Below are 11,749 nucleotides of genomic sequence, written 5' to 3'. Positions count from 1 at the left end.
TGCACGGTATTGCCAGGGCTCAGACAGAGGATGGATGACCCAGCACGCATGCTAAATAAATACCTACTCCTACTGTACGGCCACTGTACGGCCTCCTTGATTCCAATCTCTCTCTTGTAGGCCCATTACCAAACTTTATTACTGGGTTCTTTCTCCTTAATGTTACTTTTACCATGTGGCAAATGTTCTGGCCAGAGGGATAGATGTGGAAGTGAGAAATGCCATTTCCAAGACTGGCTGATAAAAATTCCCATGTATGATCTTTTCTTCTCTTTTGCTTTCTATTAAATGAATGAATAGAACCTCAATGATTTAGGGAAGGGCAGGCCCATGATATGGAAAGAGACACAGTTCCTAAAAGACCATGTGAAGATTCTCTGAATAAGAACATTTGCTTCAACAGTGGTAAGAGGAAGAAATAGGTGTTTGTGTGTGGGGGTGCTGGTGGGGGTTACACCTCTGAGAATTTGACATTTATCTATTATAACATTTAGTATTGTTAGGTAGAAGCTGGACTTAAGCAGTGGAAGGAATGTTCCGAGGCATAGCCCCAAGTCCTCAAGGGGAATGACAGAGCAGGAGGTGGAAGCAAGGATGGTAATAAATAAGCTACACATTAAAAGCCCAGGGACACAACATCCTGACCTGGTGGCTTTGAAGACCTTGAGGCTGACAGATCAAGAGCCACGGGGCAGAGTAAGGGCTCTCCTCTTTCACCTCTGTCCCATGGTAACCCGTAGGCTTATTTTAAAGCACTTGCCTTGCAGGAACAGCCCCACCAGAGGGAGAAAGGCTGCCATGAGCATTCTGGTACAAATCTTGTAGGATCAAAGACTCTCCCTCCAAACCTGTGGGAGGAGTTCCCCAAATGATCAGAAGCAGCCTTCATTAGAGAGCACCTCACTGTACATCCCTGCTTCTCTCACCCAGAGAGACCCAGGGATATCCAATCCCAAAACTACCTATGGGCCAGCTCCACTCTGTGGAACCTGCCCCCCTCTCCCACCTCGAGAGTGTACTTTTTGGTTTAATAAACTGCTTTATGCTTGCTACTTTCCTTCTGGCTGTCTTTATTCCAGCGTGGATCCCCATGTAAATCTTCCTGTGGGGAATCCAAGGACCGAGACCTCCACTAATACAATGCAGACTCTCTGACCAGGAACAGTGTTACTCTAATATATTTGACAATTAAGTTTTCCATCATTTGGCTATGGGTACTTTTCGGTTACTACACACAATCTCAGACATAAGCTATTATGTTAAAAAAATCTGAGGTTGAACTCCACAACTGCCCCTACCTAGCAACATATATTTGCCATGTTTACTGATGTCCCCCAAACTTGGTTTCCTCCTTTCTCGAAGTGGAGGAAAATTAGGACCTAACTGACCACACCTTTGTGAAGGATTCAATCAGATGATCCACTTGACTTCCATAGAAGGTGCACTGGACTTCCAGCCTAATTAAATATGTTTCTTCTCTGTGTCCCCAAGAAAATGTAAAACTCCTCAATTTTCTGGGACACCATGTTTACAGACTAGATCAGAGTGTGGCCTCTGGGTTCAAATCTTGACCTTGAACCTTAATAGCTAAGTAAATTTAGGATGAGTTACTTGGCACCTTTGTGCTTCAACTTCCTCATATTTAGAATTGGAATGGTAATAATATCCAACTTTTAGGTTTATGGAGATTACATCAGTTAATAAACACAAAGCCCTTAGAAGAGTGCAGGGCACAAAGTAAGTGCTCACTAATGCTTAGTTATTATTTTCCAAGGAAAATATAATCAATTAAAATCGAAGTGCACATCTCAATAAAATATATTATTTTATTTCTTTGTCATAATTCACAGTTCAATGTTATATTTGAGTGTTTTACAGTACTATGTTTGAGGGGCTCGTGGGTGGCTCAGTCAGTTGAGTGTCAGGCCCTTGCTTTTGGCTCAGGTCATGATCTCAGGGTTGTGGGATCAAGCCCCACATTGGGTTCTGTGCTCAGTAGGGAGTCTGCTTGAGGGTTCTCTCCCTCTGCTTCTGTCCCCACTCTCTTTCATAAATATATAAATCTTAAAAAAATAAATAAATGAAGTACTATGTTTATGTAGATATCTGTGTTTATTACAGAAATATATCACTAATTTTTTGCTAATGTGAAGCTAGCATTTTATTTGTTTTTGCATTTTCCCCAAGTTTTACATACTACACTTCTTTGACTAGTTGCTGATTACAGACACTATAGCTAGTTGTGGGTCTAGCATTACTTTTATTATCCTGGGTAGTACAATTTTGACTGTACAAAGTTCATTTTAGAATAAGCTCGGAGAACAGAGTAAACTACTCTGTCAAAGACTTTGAAAAGACTGAAATGAATGAAAAAAAAAAAAAAGCCATGGTAAACAACCTTTAGAAGATCATCCGTCCTGGGGATCCCTGGGTGGCTCAGCAGTTTAGCACCAGCTTTTGGTTCAGGGCGTGATCCTGGAGACCCAGGATCAAGTCCCGCATTGGGCTCCCTGCTTCTCCCTCTGCCTGTGTCTCTGCCTCTCTCTCTCTCTCTCTCTCTCTGTCTCTCATGAATAAATAAATAAAATCTTTAGAAGATCATCCATCCCAAGTGCATCATCCTGATTTCTTATATTTCATTCGTAGCATATGATAAGGACATGAATGGATCCACTCCTGATTAATTTTATTTGGCATTGAGTGGGGGGCCAGAAAGATCAGATATCCCTTTCCTTCTTTTCTTTTCTTTTTTAACTATAATAAGCATTTAGATCTTCAGTAATATTAACTGTTAGGTTGGGTGTTGCATGTAATTTTGCAATTTGTTTGATCACCATTAGATAGTACACATCCTGTTTGTAGGGGAATGTGTCTGGGACAGACTGATGTTGGCTGCCGAGGATGGCTTACTGATTTGTTGGTTAGATGAACCAACACATGCAATATATTACTATTTGGAAGTAGATACTGAAGACTAGCAACAGTTTCTACCCAATTTAAAACACCTTTGGGAGGACAGCTTCTCTGTAAATAATGCTTATAACTCAGAAAGCTATTTATTATGAGTGCTCTGGATACAATGAAATGTTTTCAGTATACATACCATCCAATCTCTTGGAGTTAACCAAGAAAAATGTCTAACGTAGACTTAGAAGGGATTTAGGCTTTGGTAAATTTTTTAGGTCACAAATGTTAGGACAGTGCTCCAAAATCCGTTTGTCTTGAGAAGTGTACAAATTTTAAAAGGATAATCAGACTATGGGCCATAGCAATTATGTTCGAGTCTAAATATATTCATCATAAATTTGTTTAGCATTCCCCCAAAATCTCCAAACTCAGCCTTAATGTTAAGTAAGATTTTTAAGAGAGAGGCTCTGTGGATGTATACAGTATGATTCGATTTTCACTGAAAACCTATATAGACACGTGTATGCACACATACAGAAACACAGGCGTTGAGGGGACTATACCTCCAAATTTTACAGTGGTTATCTTGGAATGGTGGGATGATGGATGACGTCTTAATGGGTGCAAGAATATTATTTGTAACAAACTCTCTTTTGCTACTTGGAAAGGGGCATGGAGCCCATCAGCTATTCCCAGAGATACTGGGGACAACCTTACTTAGCAGGTGGCTTACTGAACAGGGTCCTTGCTCCTCAGACTCCTCAGTGCTGTCTGCCTCTTGCATAGCCTTTTGAAATATCGCTGATAGTGGGACACCAGCATCAGAGGAAGGAGCAGTGTTATATTGGCCAGTATCTAAAAGCTGTGTCACATGCCTCTGGTCTGAAAAAAGAAAAAAAAATCTGCGACCTACTGGTAGTTATTGTATAAATAGTGTTCACTTTGGTCCATAACTCAGCAAATAGGGTTGCTGCTGTCACTTCAAAATCAGCTAATGGAAGTTAAATCAGCTCAAAATAAGCAGGTTTTGGTGAAGGTGTATCTGTTCTTAGCCACCTTATGCCTAATAACCTCATCTAATTGGGCACACATATTGTCCTAAGGATAATCTCCACAGATGATTTGATGCTTCCATAAAAAAGAAAACAACAAGAAACAAAACCCACACAGTTTCTAAGGAAATAAAGTATATATACCTAGTGAGAAAGAAAATACGTTAAGGCCATCATAAGCAATGTGGACCTGTTAGTAGTGGATTTCATCACTCACAGCTTTGTTTTCATATTCTATTTCTCTATTTCAAGGGAAAAAATGTGAAATTCAGTGCATGTATGTGTATACATGCTACACACACACACACACACACACAATTTACATCATTAAATATCTGAGAAAACAGTGAGTGGTTGTCTCTGGAGTCAATCTGATGGGGTTCAAATCCTAGACTTCCACTTATTGTTTGGCTTTGGGCAAATCACTTTGCTTAACTATTCCGTGCCTCAGTTTCCTTTCTTATAAAATGGGAATTATTAGTGTGTTTAACTTCATGAGATTTATATTAAAAGGATTAATTAGCTCCATGTATGTAAACATTGCAATGGTGCCTGTCACATGGGAAACCAACTTCTCAAGTTTCTGATATTTTAGTAACCACGAGGTTCATATTTTTATTTCTGAGACTGGAGCATTACACTGGGATGCTGGAACATGGGACGGGTGTCCTCCGATTCTGAGGGACAGGAATCTTTGACTCAGAGTATCCAGGAAACTGAGACTCAGAAAAAATCAAGAGGAAATTGAGGCTGAGTGTTTGGGGAGTGAGCACCAGAAGTCAGTCAACAGCCCAGTTAGCAGGGTACAGTCCAAAACAAGACTCAAAAAGCAAGTAAAAAGAGAAACAACCAACACAGTTAAGTTAGCGGTAGAAACACGGTTATGTACTTAGGAGTCTTGTTTCCTTTGTTCTGCCTACACGTGGTATTTCATTATTTCTATATAAAATGTAAGTTACACGATTTATGTCGCATGAGCTAAATAAAAACCATAAAAACATATACAACATCTGTAAATTGAGAATACTTTATTCCGCGTTTCTGAGCAGTCCACCCCAGATTATGTTTGTTATCTGATATGTCCTAATTAAGTTTCATTAATCACTGTGTGATCGCACAGTTGTGGCATAGTTACCGAGAAAAATTCAAAAGCCTTTGGAACTGATGTGAAAATCCAATCTTTTTTGAAGGAGCCCAGCATCACAGAAGACCTGAGCTAAGCCTTTGTTTTAAAGCCCAAATTTGAATGGTTTTCAAATTTCAATTTTTTTTTTCTTAGTTTTACTTTTCACAAAGTATAATGCTCCATTTTTGGAGGGTGGGTTGGTGGTTTACCTGCTGTTTGTTTTTTGAGACTGCCTCTTGTGCACTTGAGTGGTCATGCATTTAACTTTCCAAGTGACACTTCGTGTGGTCGCATTCCACTTGCGGGTTTGTGTGTTTACTGGCAGCTACTGTAGAAGGAAGTCTGGGTCACAGATAAGGTATTTGTCGGCACAGACCTTTATCCAGACCACATAACAAGTACTAGTCCTATTTAACTCAAATTGCATTCTGAATTCTAATTGCATTCTGAATTTTATTTCATTGTGTGGAATAAAAAAAAAAATACACATTTTTTTTCTTCTTGATTCAGAGAAGTAGAAGAATCCATAAAAGAAAGTCAAACTTTTACATTTGGTTATAGATTAGCTAAAAATATTAGCATTTTTCCCTTGAAATTGTGGAAATGGAAGTATGTGTGTGACCTCAAATCAACAGCTACATATTTCAGTCTCTGGAAAAATGTTCTGGGCGACTGGAGGCATGGAAGAGGAAAGAAGTTTATCTTTACCCGCAAACTCCCCACCCCTCTATACAGTCCGAAACTGTTATGGCAGCTTTCAGAGGTGAGTGCATTGTCTTCGTGGTGGCGAAGAGGCAATTTGAAGGAGTCAATCTCCCAACCACAGGAATCTTGAAATCAAGAAGGTTTTATCATAAAGTCACATTTACTTTTAGTTTATTTATTTATTTATTTATTTATTTTTAGTTTATTTTTCTTTTTTTTTATAAAGTCACATTTACGATCAACAGAAATCTTGGATTTTCAAGAACAGTCCTATTTTTATTGTTGTGTGTGTGCACGTGCGTGCGTGTGTGTTTTATTCTCTCCATGAGTAAACTCCTGTTAGAAGTCAGTCCTAATTATGGTCAGCACACTTCCAGTTCTGGGGCAAGAGAGCAAAGAAAACTCATAAAAGGAAAAGCATCCTGAGGGGGAGAATGAATGGGCTCTTGGATCACTAGGACGTCGTGACTAATCGACATCCTCCTCTTTAGAAATTCCACATACGACCCTAACCAATCTTCTTTTCACTTAGTGGAAAACAACTGGAAACTTTCCAAATGCAACACGATCCTTTGGTTCAACTGTTGACTGGTAGTAGTTTTAAAAGGAATCATTCTCTGTATTCTCCTCAGAGGTGTCTTAATTTTCCTATCAAACTCATAATCCCAAAGCACTAAAGTCAGCAGGACCTAATGCCTAATTTGCTTCTATGTATGGTGAGATCTAGTGCCGGCGATCATCCACGGCCATTGCCCTGCTTCAAATATTCATGATTCTCCGCAGTCCAAAATGCATTAAGGGTGGGAATGATGCCAGCAACACACAGCCTTCCTAGGGACAAGGAGCCTTCTCAGATCAAAGAAGCAAGATGTTAAGGACTTCAAACTAAACTGTCTCTGTAGGAGACACTCACAAAAGGGATGCCGAAGCCCACACCCTGCCTCAGTTATGGAGCGTCAACGAAAAAAAGAAAAACATAGGTGCTCATTCAGTTTTTCTGAACTCATTTTGCTGCAACTCCTTTGCTTTTCTCCTTCCTTTCCCTTGCCGTCAAAACTCGAGGATGTTATGCAGTAAAACATTATTAATGCTTTCAGGGACAAAATGAATGACTACTGAGGAATTAATAGCATTTTAGCCAATATGATTCTGCTAATGGAGCCCGAGTAGCATGTAGGGAATGATACGAAGGCAAAGTTAAAATGGGACTAGGAGCCATCAAGCCTACACATGAAGCAAATACATGTAATGTAAATTGCCCCTTTATATCATTTGTCACAAGGCACATCTGCCTTTACACCTGTGCTCCCTTTCTTGATCTATCTTGACACCCTGGAAATGTTAGGCATGCAGCCAGTTTCTTACCCAGTCATTCCTATGATCAGACCCAGCTATCAGCTTGCTTTTTTCTTATATTAAATCAAGTATCAACCCCGGGGCTCTGAACTACTTCTGACTGACAGGACCAACAGAAAGTTCTAGGCTAATTACTTCTTAGGAGTAGTTCCCAGTGCAAAGAGAAGTTACCAATGACCTACTTTGGACTTACTGAAATAATTTATCAGGTAAGATAATTAAGGGAGTGCAAAGCTGTTTCTAAAACTAACCAAGTATCAGAAGTATTTGTCGAAATCATAAGTTGGTATTCCCAGTGCTATCCGTTGGGGCATTACTTTGCATTGAGTCAATTTTATTATGTTTGACTTATTTATAAGCCATTCTTTTTCTTTATAAATTATATTTGGCAGGATGTATTTGAAAGTCTCTTTGATGTATAAACATATTAGTTTTGACTTTTTTTTTCCGCCTAGATATAAAGAGAGACAATCTTTTAAGCCCTTCTTTCCTTCCCCTCTTAACCCCTTCCCTATACACAAGCTTGCACATCTCTTTGCACAGGTGTTCCATTTGTTTGAGGTCTATCCTAAATAAAGGATGCCTCCATATGACAGTGGATATATCTGTGTTGTGAGCCACTTCCCACGCGGACTTTTAATTCTCTCTTTTGGAAACTTAATTCTTTCCCTTTCCCTGACCTAAGGGTCAATAACTGTAACAGAAGAATCCTCTATGGCAAGGGTTTTTCTCCGCTACTGAGAAAACCTGACCCTCTTCTGACTTCTACAGCCTTGATGTTCTCCATAAGAAGAAAAAGGTGAGAGGAAAACCTTGAAATGAAATCCGAGAATATAAGTGAGGGGTTTATATGAGCTTATAAACCATCTGTTCTTTCAAAAGCATTAAAATGTAATGTGTTGAGGACTATGGTTTACCAATGCCATCCTCTAATTATTATTTTTTTTTCTCCTTTTCCTCATTTTCCTTAACCCTCTACCACCTACCAATCACCTGTCTTTCTTCTCCAAGTCCAGTGTGACTTGTGCAACTCAAAAACTCGTCTATGAAAAGATCAACTGATTACGATTGATCGTAATTGATCAACTGGCTTTTTTAATCCTAAAAATGATTTATCTTCATCCAGAAAGTGCCTAAGCAGTTTTGAATAACTAGATTTAATTTTTCTGGTGAAACGTAAAATAGTAATTTCTTCAGCCAGGGTGAAAGGAAGATCGGGCATTAATTTTTTTATCTTTGTTTCCATATTGCAGATACCGTAATTACATAATAGTATTTTATAGCATCATGCAGGACTGAGGAAATCTGTATACATAAAATCGTACTTTAATCAAAGGAAAAAATAAAACTAGACACTGAGTTGTACTCTTTGTTGCCACCCAGCATATGCAATGTTTTATGTTTGCAAGAGGACCTGGTCATGGTTTCATCCCAAAACAACAGCACATGGAAGCTCCCCTGCTTCAGCTGACCAGTCCTACAGTCAGATCACTCCCCAACTGCTTCCTATCGGACTTTATAGCCTCTTTCATTCCACGCCTACTTAATTTCATTTATTGCTTTATTCTTGTGTCCTTCAGCTGTTCCAATCTGCCCTTCATGGTCATAACTAAATACAATATGTGAACATACAAAGGTATTTATGTAAATGAAAATCAATACACTTCCCATTTTCAGCACCATCCCTTCTTGCTTACATTGGACATTTTAAGTACATTTTATTTAAATGCTAACAACTTTTCATTCTTGCCTGGGAAGTATAATGATCTTCTTGGCTCCCTGCCCCCTGCATCCCTCTAATCTTCACAGCTATAGCCACTTAGCCCCATCTGGAGGTTCAGCTTTATTCCGCATTTTGGAACTAATCTTGTCTCTAGGCCGGGGGCGTACAAGATGTCCTAGCCAAAAGCCAACTGATTCAGCATCCAGTCAGCCTTGCTGCTGGTTTCATTCTGACCTTGTAATTTATTTCTGAGATCTAGACGCTTGTCTCGGCCCCTCGTAACCAGGGCTTGGCTTTCTACACGGGTTCCGGCAAGCGGGTATCTATCCAGCCTCTTGCCCGTATCTGTCTCTGTTTTCCTGATAACCAGGTCCCCGATAACCGACGTTCTGCTTTGCCCTTGTCCTGTTCCCTTTTTAACTGAGGTTCTTTTTATCTGAAGACTGGGACTTCTGACCTACCGTTGAATCTTTCCGATGCCGCCAGCCTCGTCTCCATCTCCTCATTCCACCTGCCCTCACGCCTTAGATCTGAGCTTTTGCTAGGATACCTGGAGTGATGCTGCCTACCTGGACATTTTCCCACTGCCTGCTGTAGGCACCTCCCTTGTCACCAGCTCTAACCCTGCAGGTTTTGCATCACTACGTCTAAGCTGCCCGCAATCTGGCTCTCTTATTATTCCAGGCATGGCGGGAAAGAAATATGATTTTAATTGCATCTTTGGTTGAGTTGCTAATGTTAACACCTTGTGGTTACCTTCACCTCAGATCTTCACTGTGACCCTACCACTCAAACCCTTCAAAACTCAGTTTCTTCTTCGCAAAGTAAAATAATGGTGGAATCTACCCCTAGGGTTATTTTGATGGTAACCGAGAAGAAAAAGTATACAGATGGACCAAACCCAGAGTCAGTTTTTAGGTACTATTTATCTCATTTCTTAAATCTTTGCATTTGCAAAGTGAACTATGTTACTTAAGGATGATCACTGAAGAGAGACTAGGGCAATGGAAATTCTTAAGAAAGAATTAGGAACCCATGTGAATTTTTTAAAAGTAAAATAATTGACACAAGATAATTAACAAAACTGTTAACCACAGATGTGGTCACCAGCAAACATTAAAAGTGGGATATTTAAAGGATACCTTTCCTATGTGTTTTAATATATAATGACTATGATAAAATGGAGCCCTAAAGCATTTAGGGAGCAAAATGATTCTTTGAGTCAGTCGATTATTTTAGAGCAGTGTTTCATGGCCATTTGGGGAGTTTTAGATAAGTAAAAATTTAAGCCCTACTTCTCTGAAATTCTGACCCATTGATTTTGGAGTGGAACTAAAAAATTAGTGTGTTTAAAAAATTTCCAAAGTGGTTCTGATGATCAGCTGGGTTTGGGAACCATATGTTCATTAGCCATTAAGATGCCCAAGATGTTCTTAGGAAAATATGGATTTACCTCAGGATGGTTAAACCAGTATGTAAACTCTCAACTGGCTGCTAGCTGCCCATTGGTGAGAAATATTTGACAGGTACAGAAATGCCACTGATGTCTGCCTTTGTTAAAGGGTGGCTATTTTACAGGGCTATGATCTTTACCTGCAAGCACCTGATTAATTTACCCTAAGAACTCCAGTTGCTCCCTTGGAATCCTTAAAAATCTCTAAAATGTTTCAAGTGCAGACTGTTTCACTCTTGCCAAAATTATCTTGCTTTCAGCTTTTTCTGCTTGTCCCTTAGATGAATTGTTCCCTCCACTCACAAAAGTTTGATTAAAATTATTTTTTTCTCCCTCAAACTCTACTGAAACATAATTGACACATAACTGTATGAATTTGAGGTGTACAACGTGTTGATTTAATGTGCTTATATATCGCAATAGGATTACCACCATAGTGCTAACTAACAATCCCAACACATCACATAATTACTATTTCTTTTTTTTTTTTTTTTTTTTTGTGGGGAGAACATTTAGGATTTAATCTTAGTCAACTTGATCAAAATGATCATTAACTCTAGACGGGGATCCCTGGGTGGCTTAGTGGTTTAGAGCCTGCCTTTGGCCCAGGGAGTGATCCTGGAGTCCTGGGATCGAGTCCCAGGTCAGGCCCCCTGCATGGAGCCTGCTTCTCCCTCTGCCTGTGTCTCTGCCTCTCTCTCTCTCTCTCTCTCTGTCTATCATAAATAAATGAATAAATAAATCTTAAAAAAAAAACTCTCCTCTAGACAAACATAGTCTGCATAATGAAGAAAGCAAAGGGCACTTGGCTGTTTTCCTGAAAGATACGTGCGTAAAGTGAGGTGTGTAAATGAAGGGGAATGCAGCCTCTTTCCACCATCATGCCACAAAGACCTCAGTCTGAACTCTGGGTTGTTCCCTTTGGGTATGATGAGGGCAGAACCAATACCCAGGGATGCCCAGAACACTAACATTTTGGGACTCATGCACAATAATAAATGTTATTCATTATTTGTTCAGAATACCTTTACAGACGCTGAGTATGGCTCAGATGAAGGAAGAAGCTGATCCTAGAAATAAGCCCAGAAGTCATTCCTTCCTTTACCACCTTCCCAAATCAGCTCTGGGTGTGCATCGGCATACACTCTTAAATAAATCCTCTGCAGGGACCCAGAGTCACCATCTTAGAAAGCAGACAGCAACCATCCATTGTTTATTGAGCACGGTTGTTGAGAGGTCTCTGATGCGTATGATGTTTCCATCGCTTAACGTCGACAGTATTTGGGGGTCTAAGTGGTATCTTAAATGTATCTCATCAAGCAATGCTCTTAGCACTTGCATGGTTAGTCCAGCTCTTAATTCAGCTTCAGAAATTCCTTACTGTTATTATGGCCCTCCTTATCCCCCCTTAGGAACTGGATAAGACA

At 39.7% G+C, this 11,749-nt stretch overlaps 1 protein-coding gene across 1 annotated transcript in view; it reads right to left on the bottom strand.

Annotated features, from left to right (window-relative positions):
- The window catches only part of TMEFF2 (transmembrane protein with EGF like and two follistatin like domains 2), a 221,785-nt gene that overhangs the window by 80,676 nt on the left and 129,360 nt on the right, over positions 1–11,749 (bottom strand). The gene's annotated exons all lie outside the window — the stretch shown is intronic.

The sequence above is a fragment of the Canis aureus genome, chromosome 36 (genome assembly GCF_053574225.1).
Source record: "Canis aureus isolate CA01 chromosome 36, VMU_Caureus_v.1.0, whole genome shotgun sequence".
In the NCBI taxonomy this organism is placed as follows: Eukaryota; Metazoa; Chordata; class Mammalia; order Carnivora; family Canidae; genus Canis; species Canis aureus.
The sequence above is the reverse complement of the archived record's forward strand: the minus strand, read 5'-3'. Positions and strand labels throughout refer to the sequence as shown.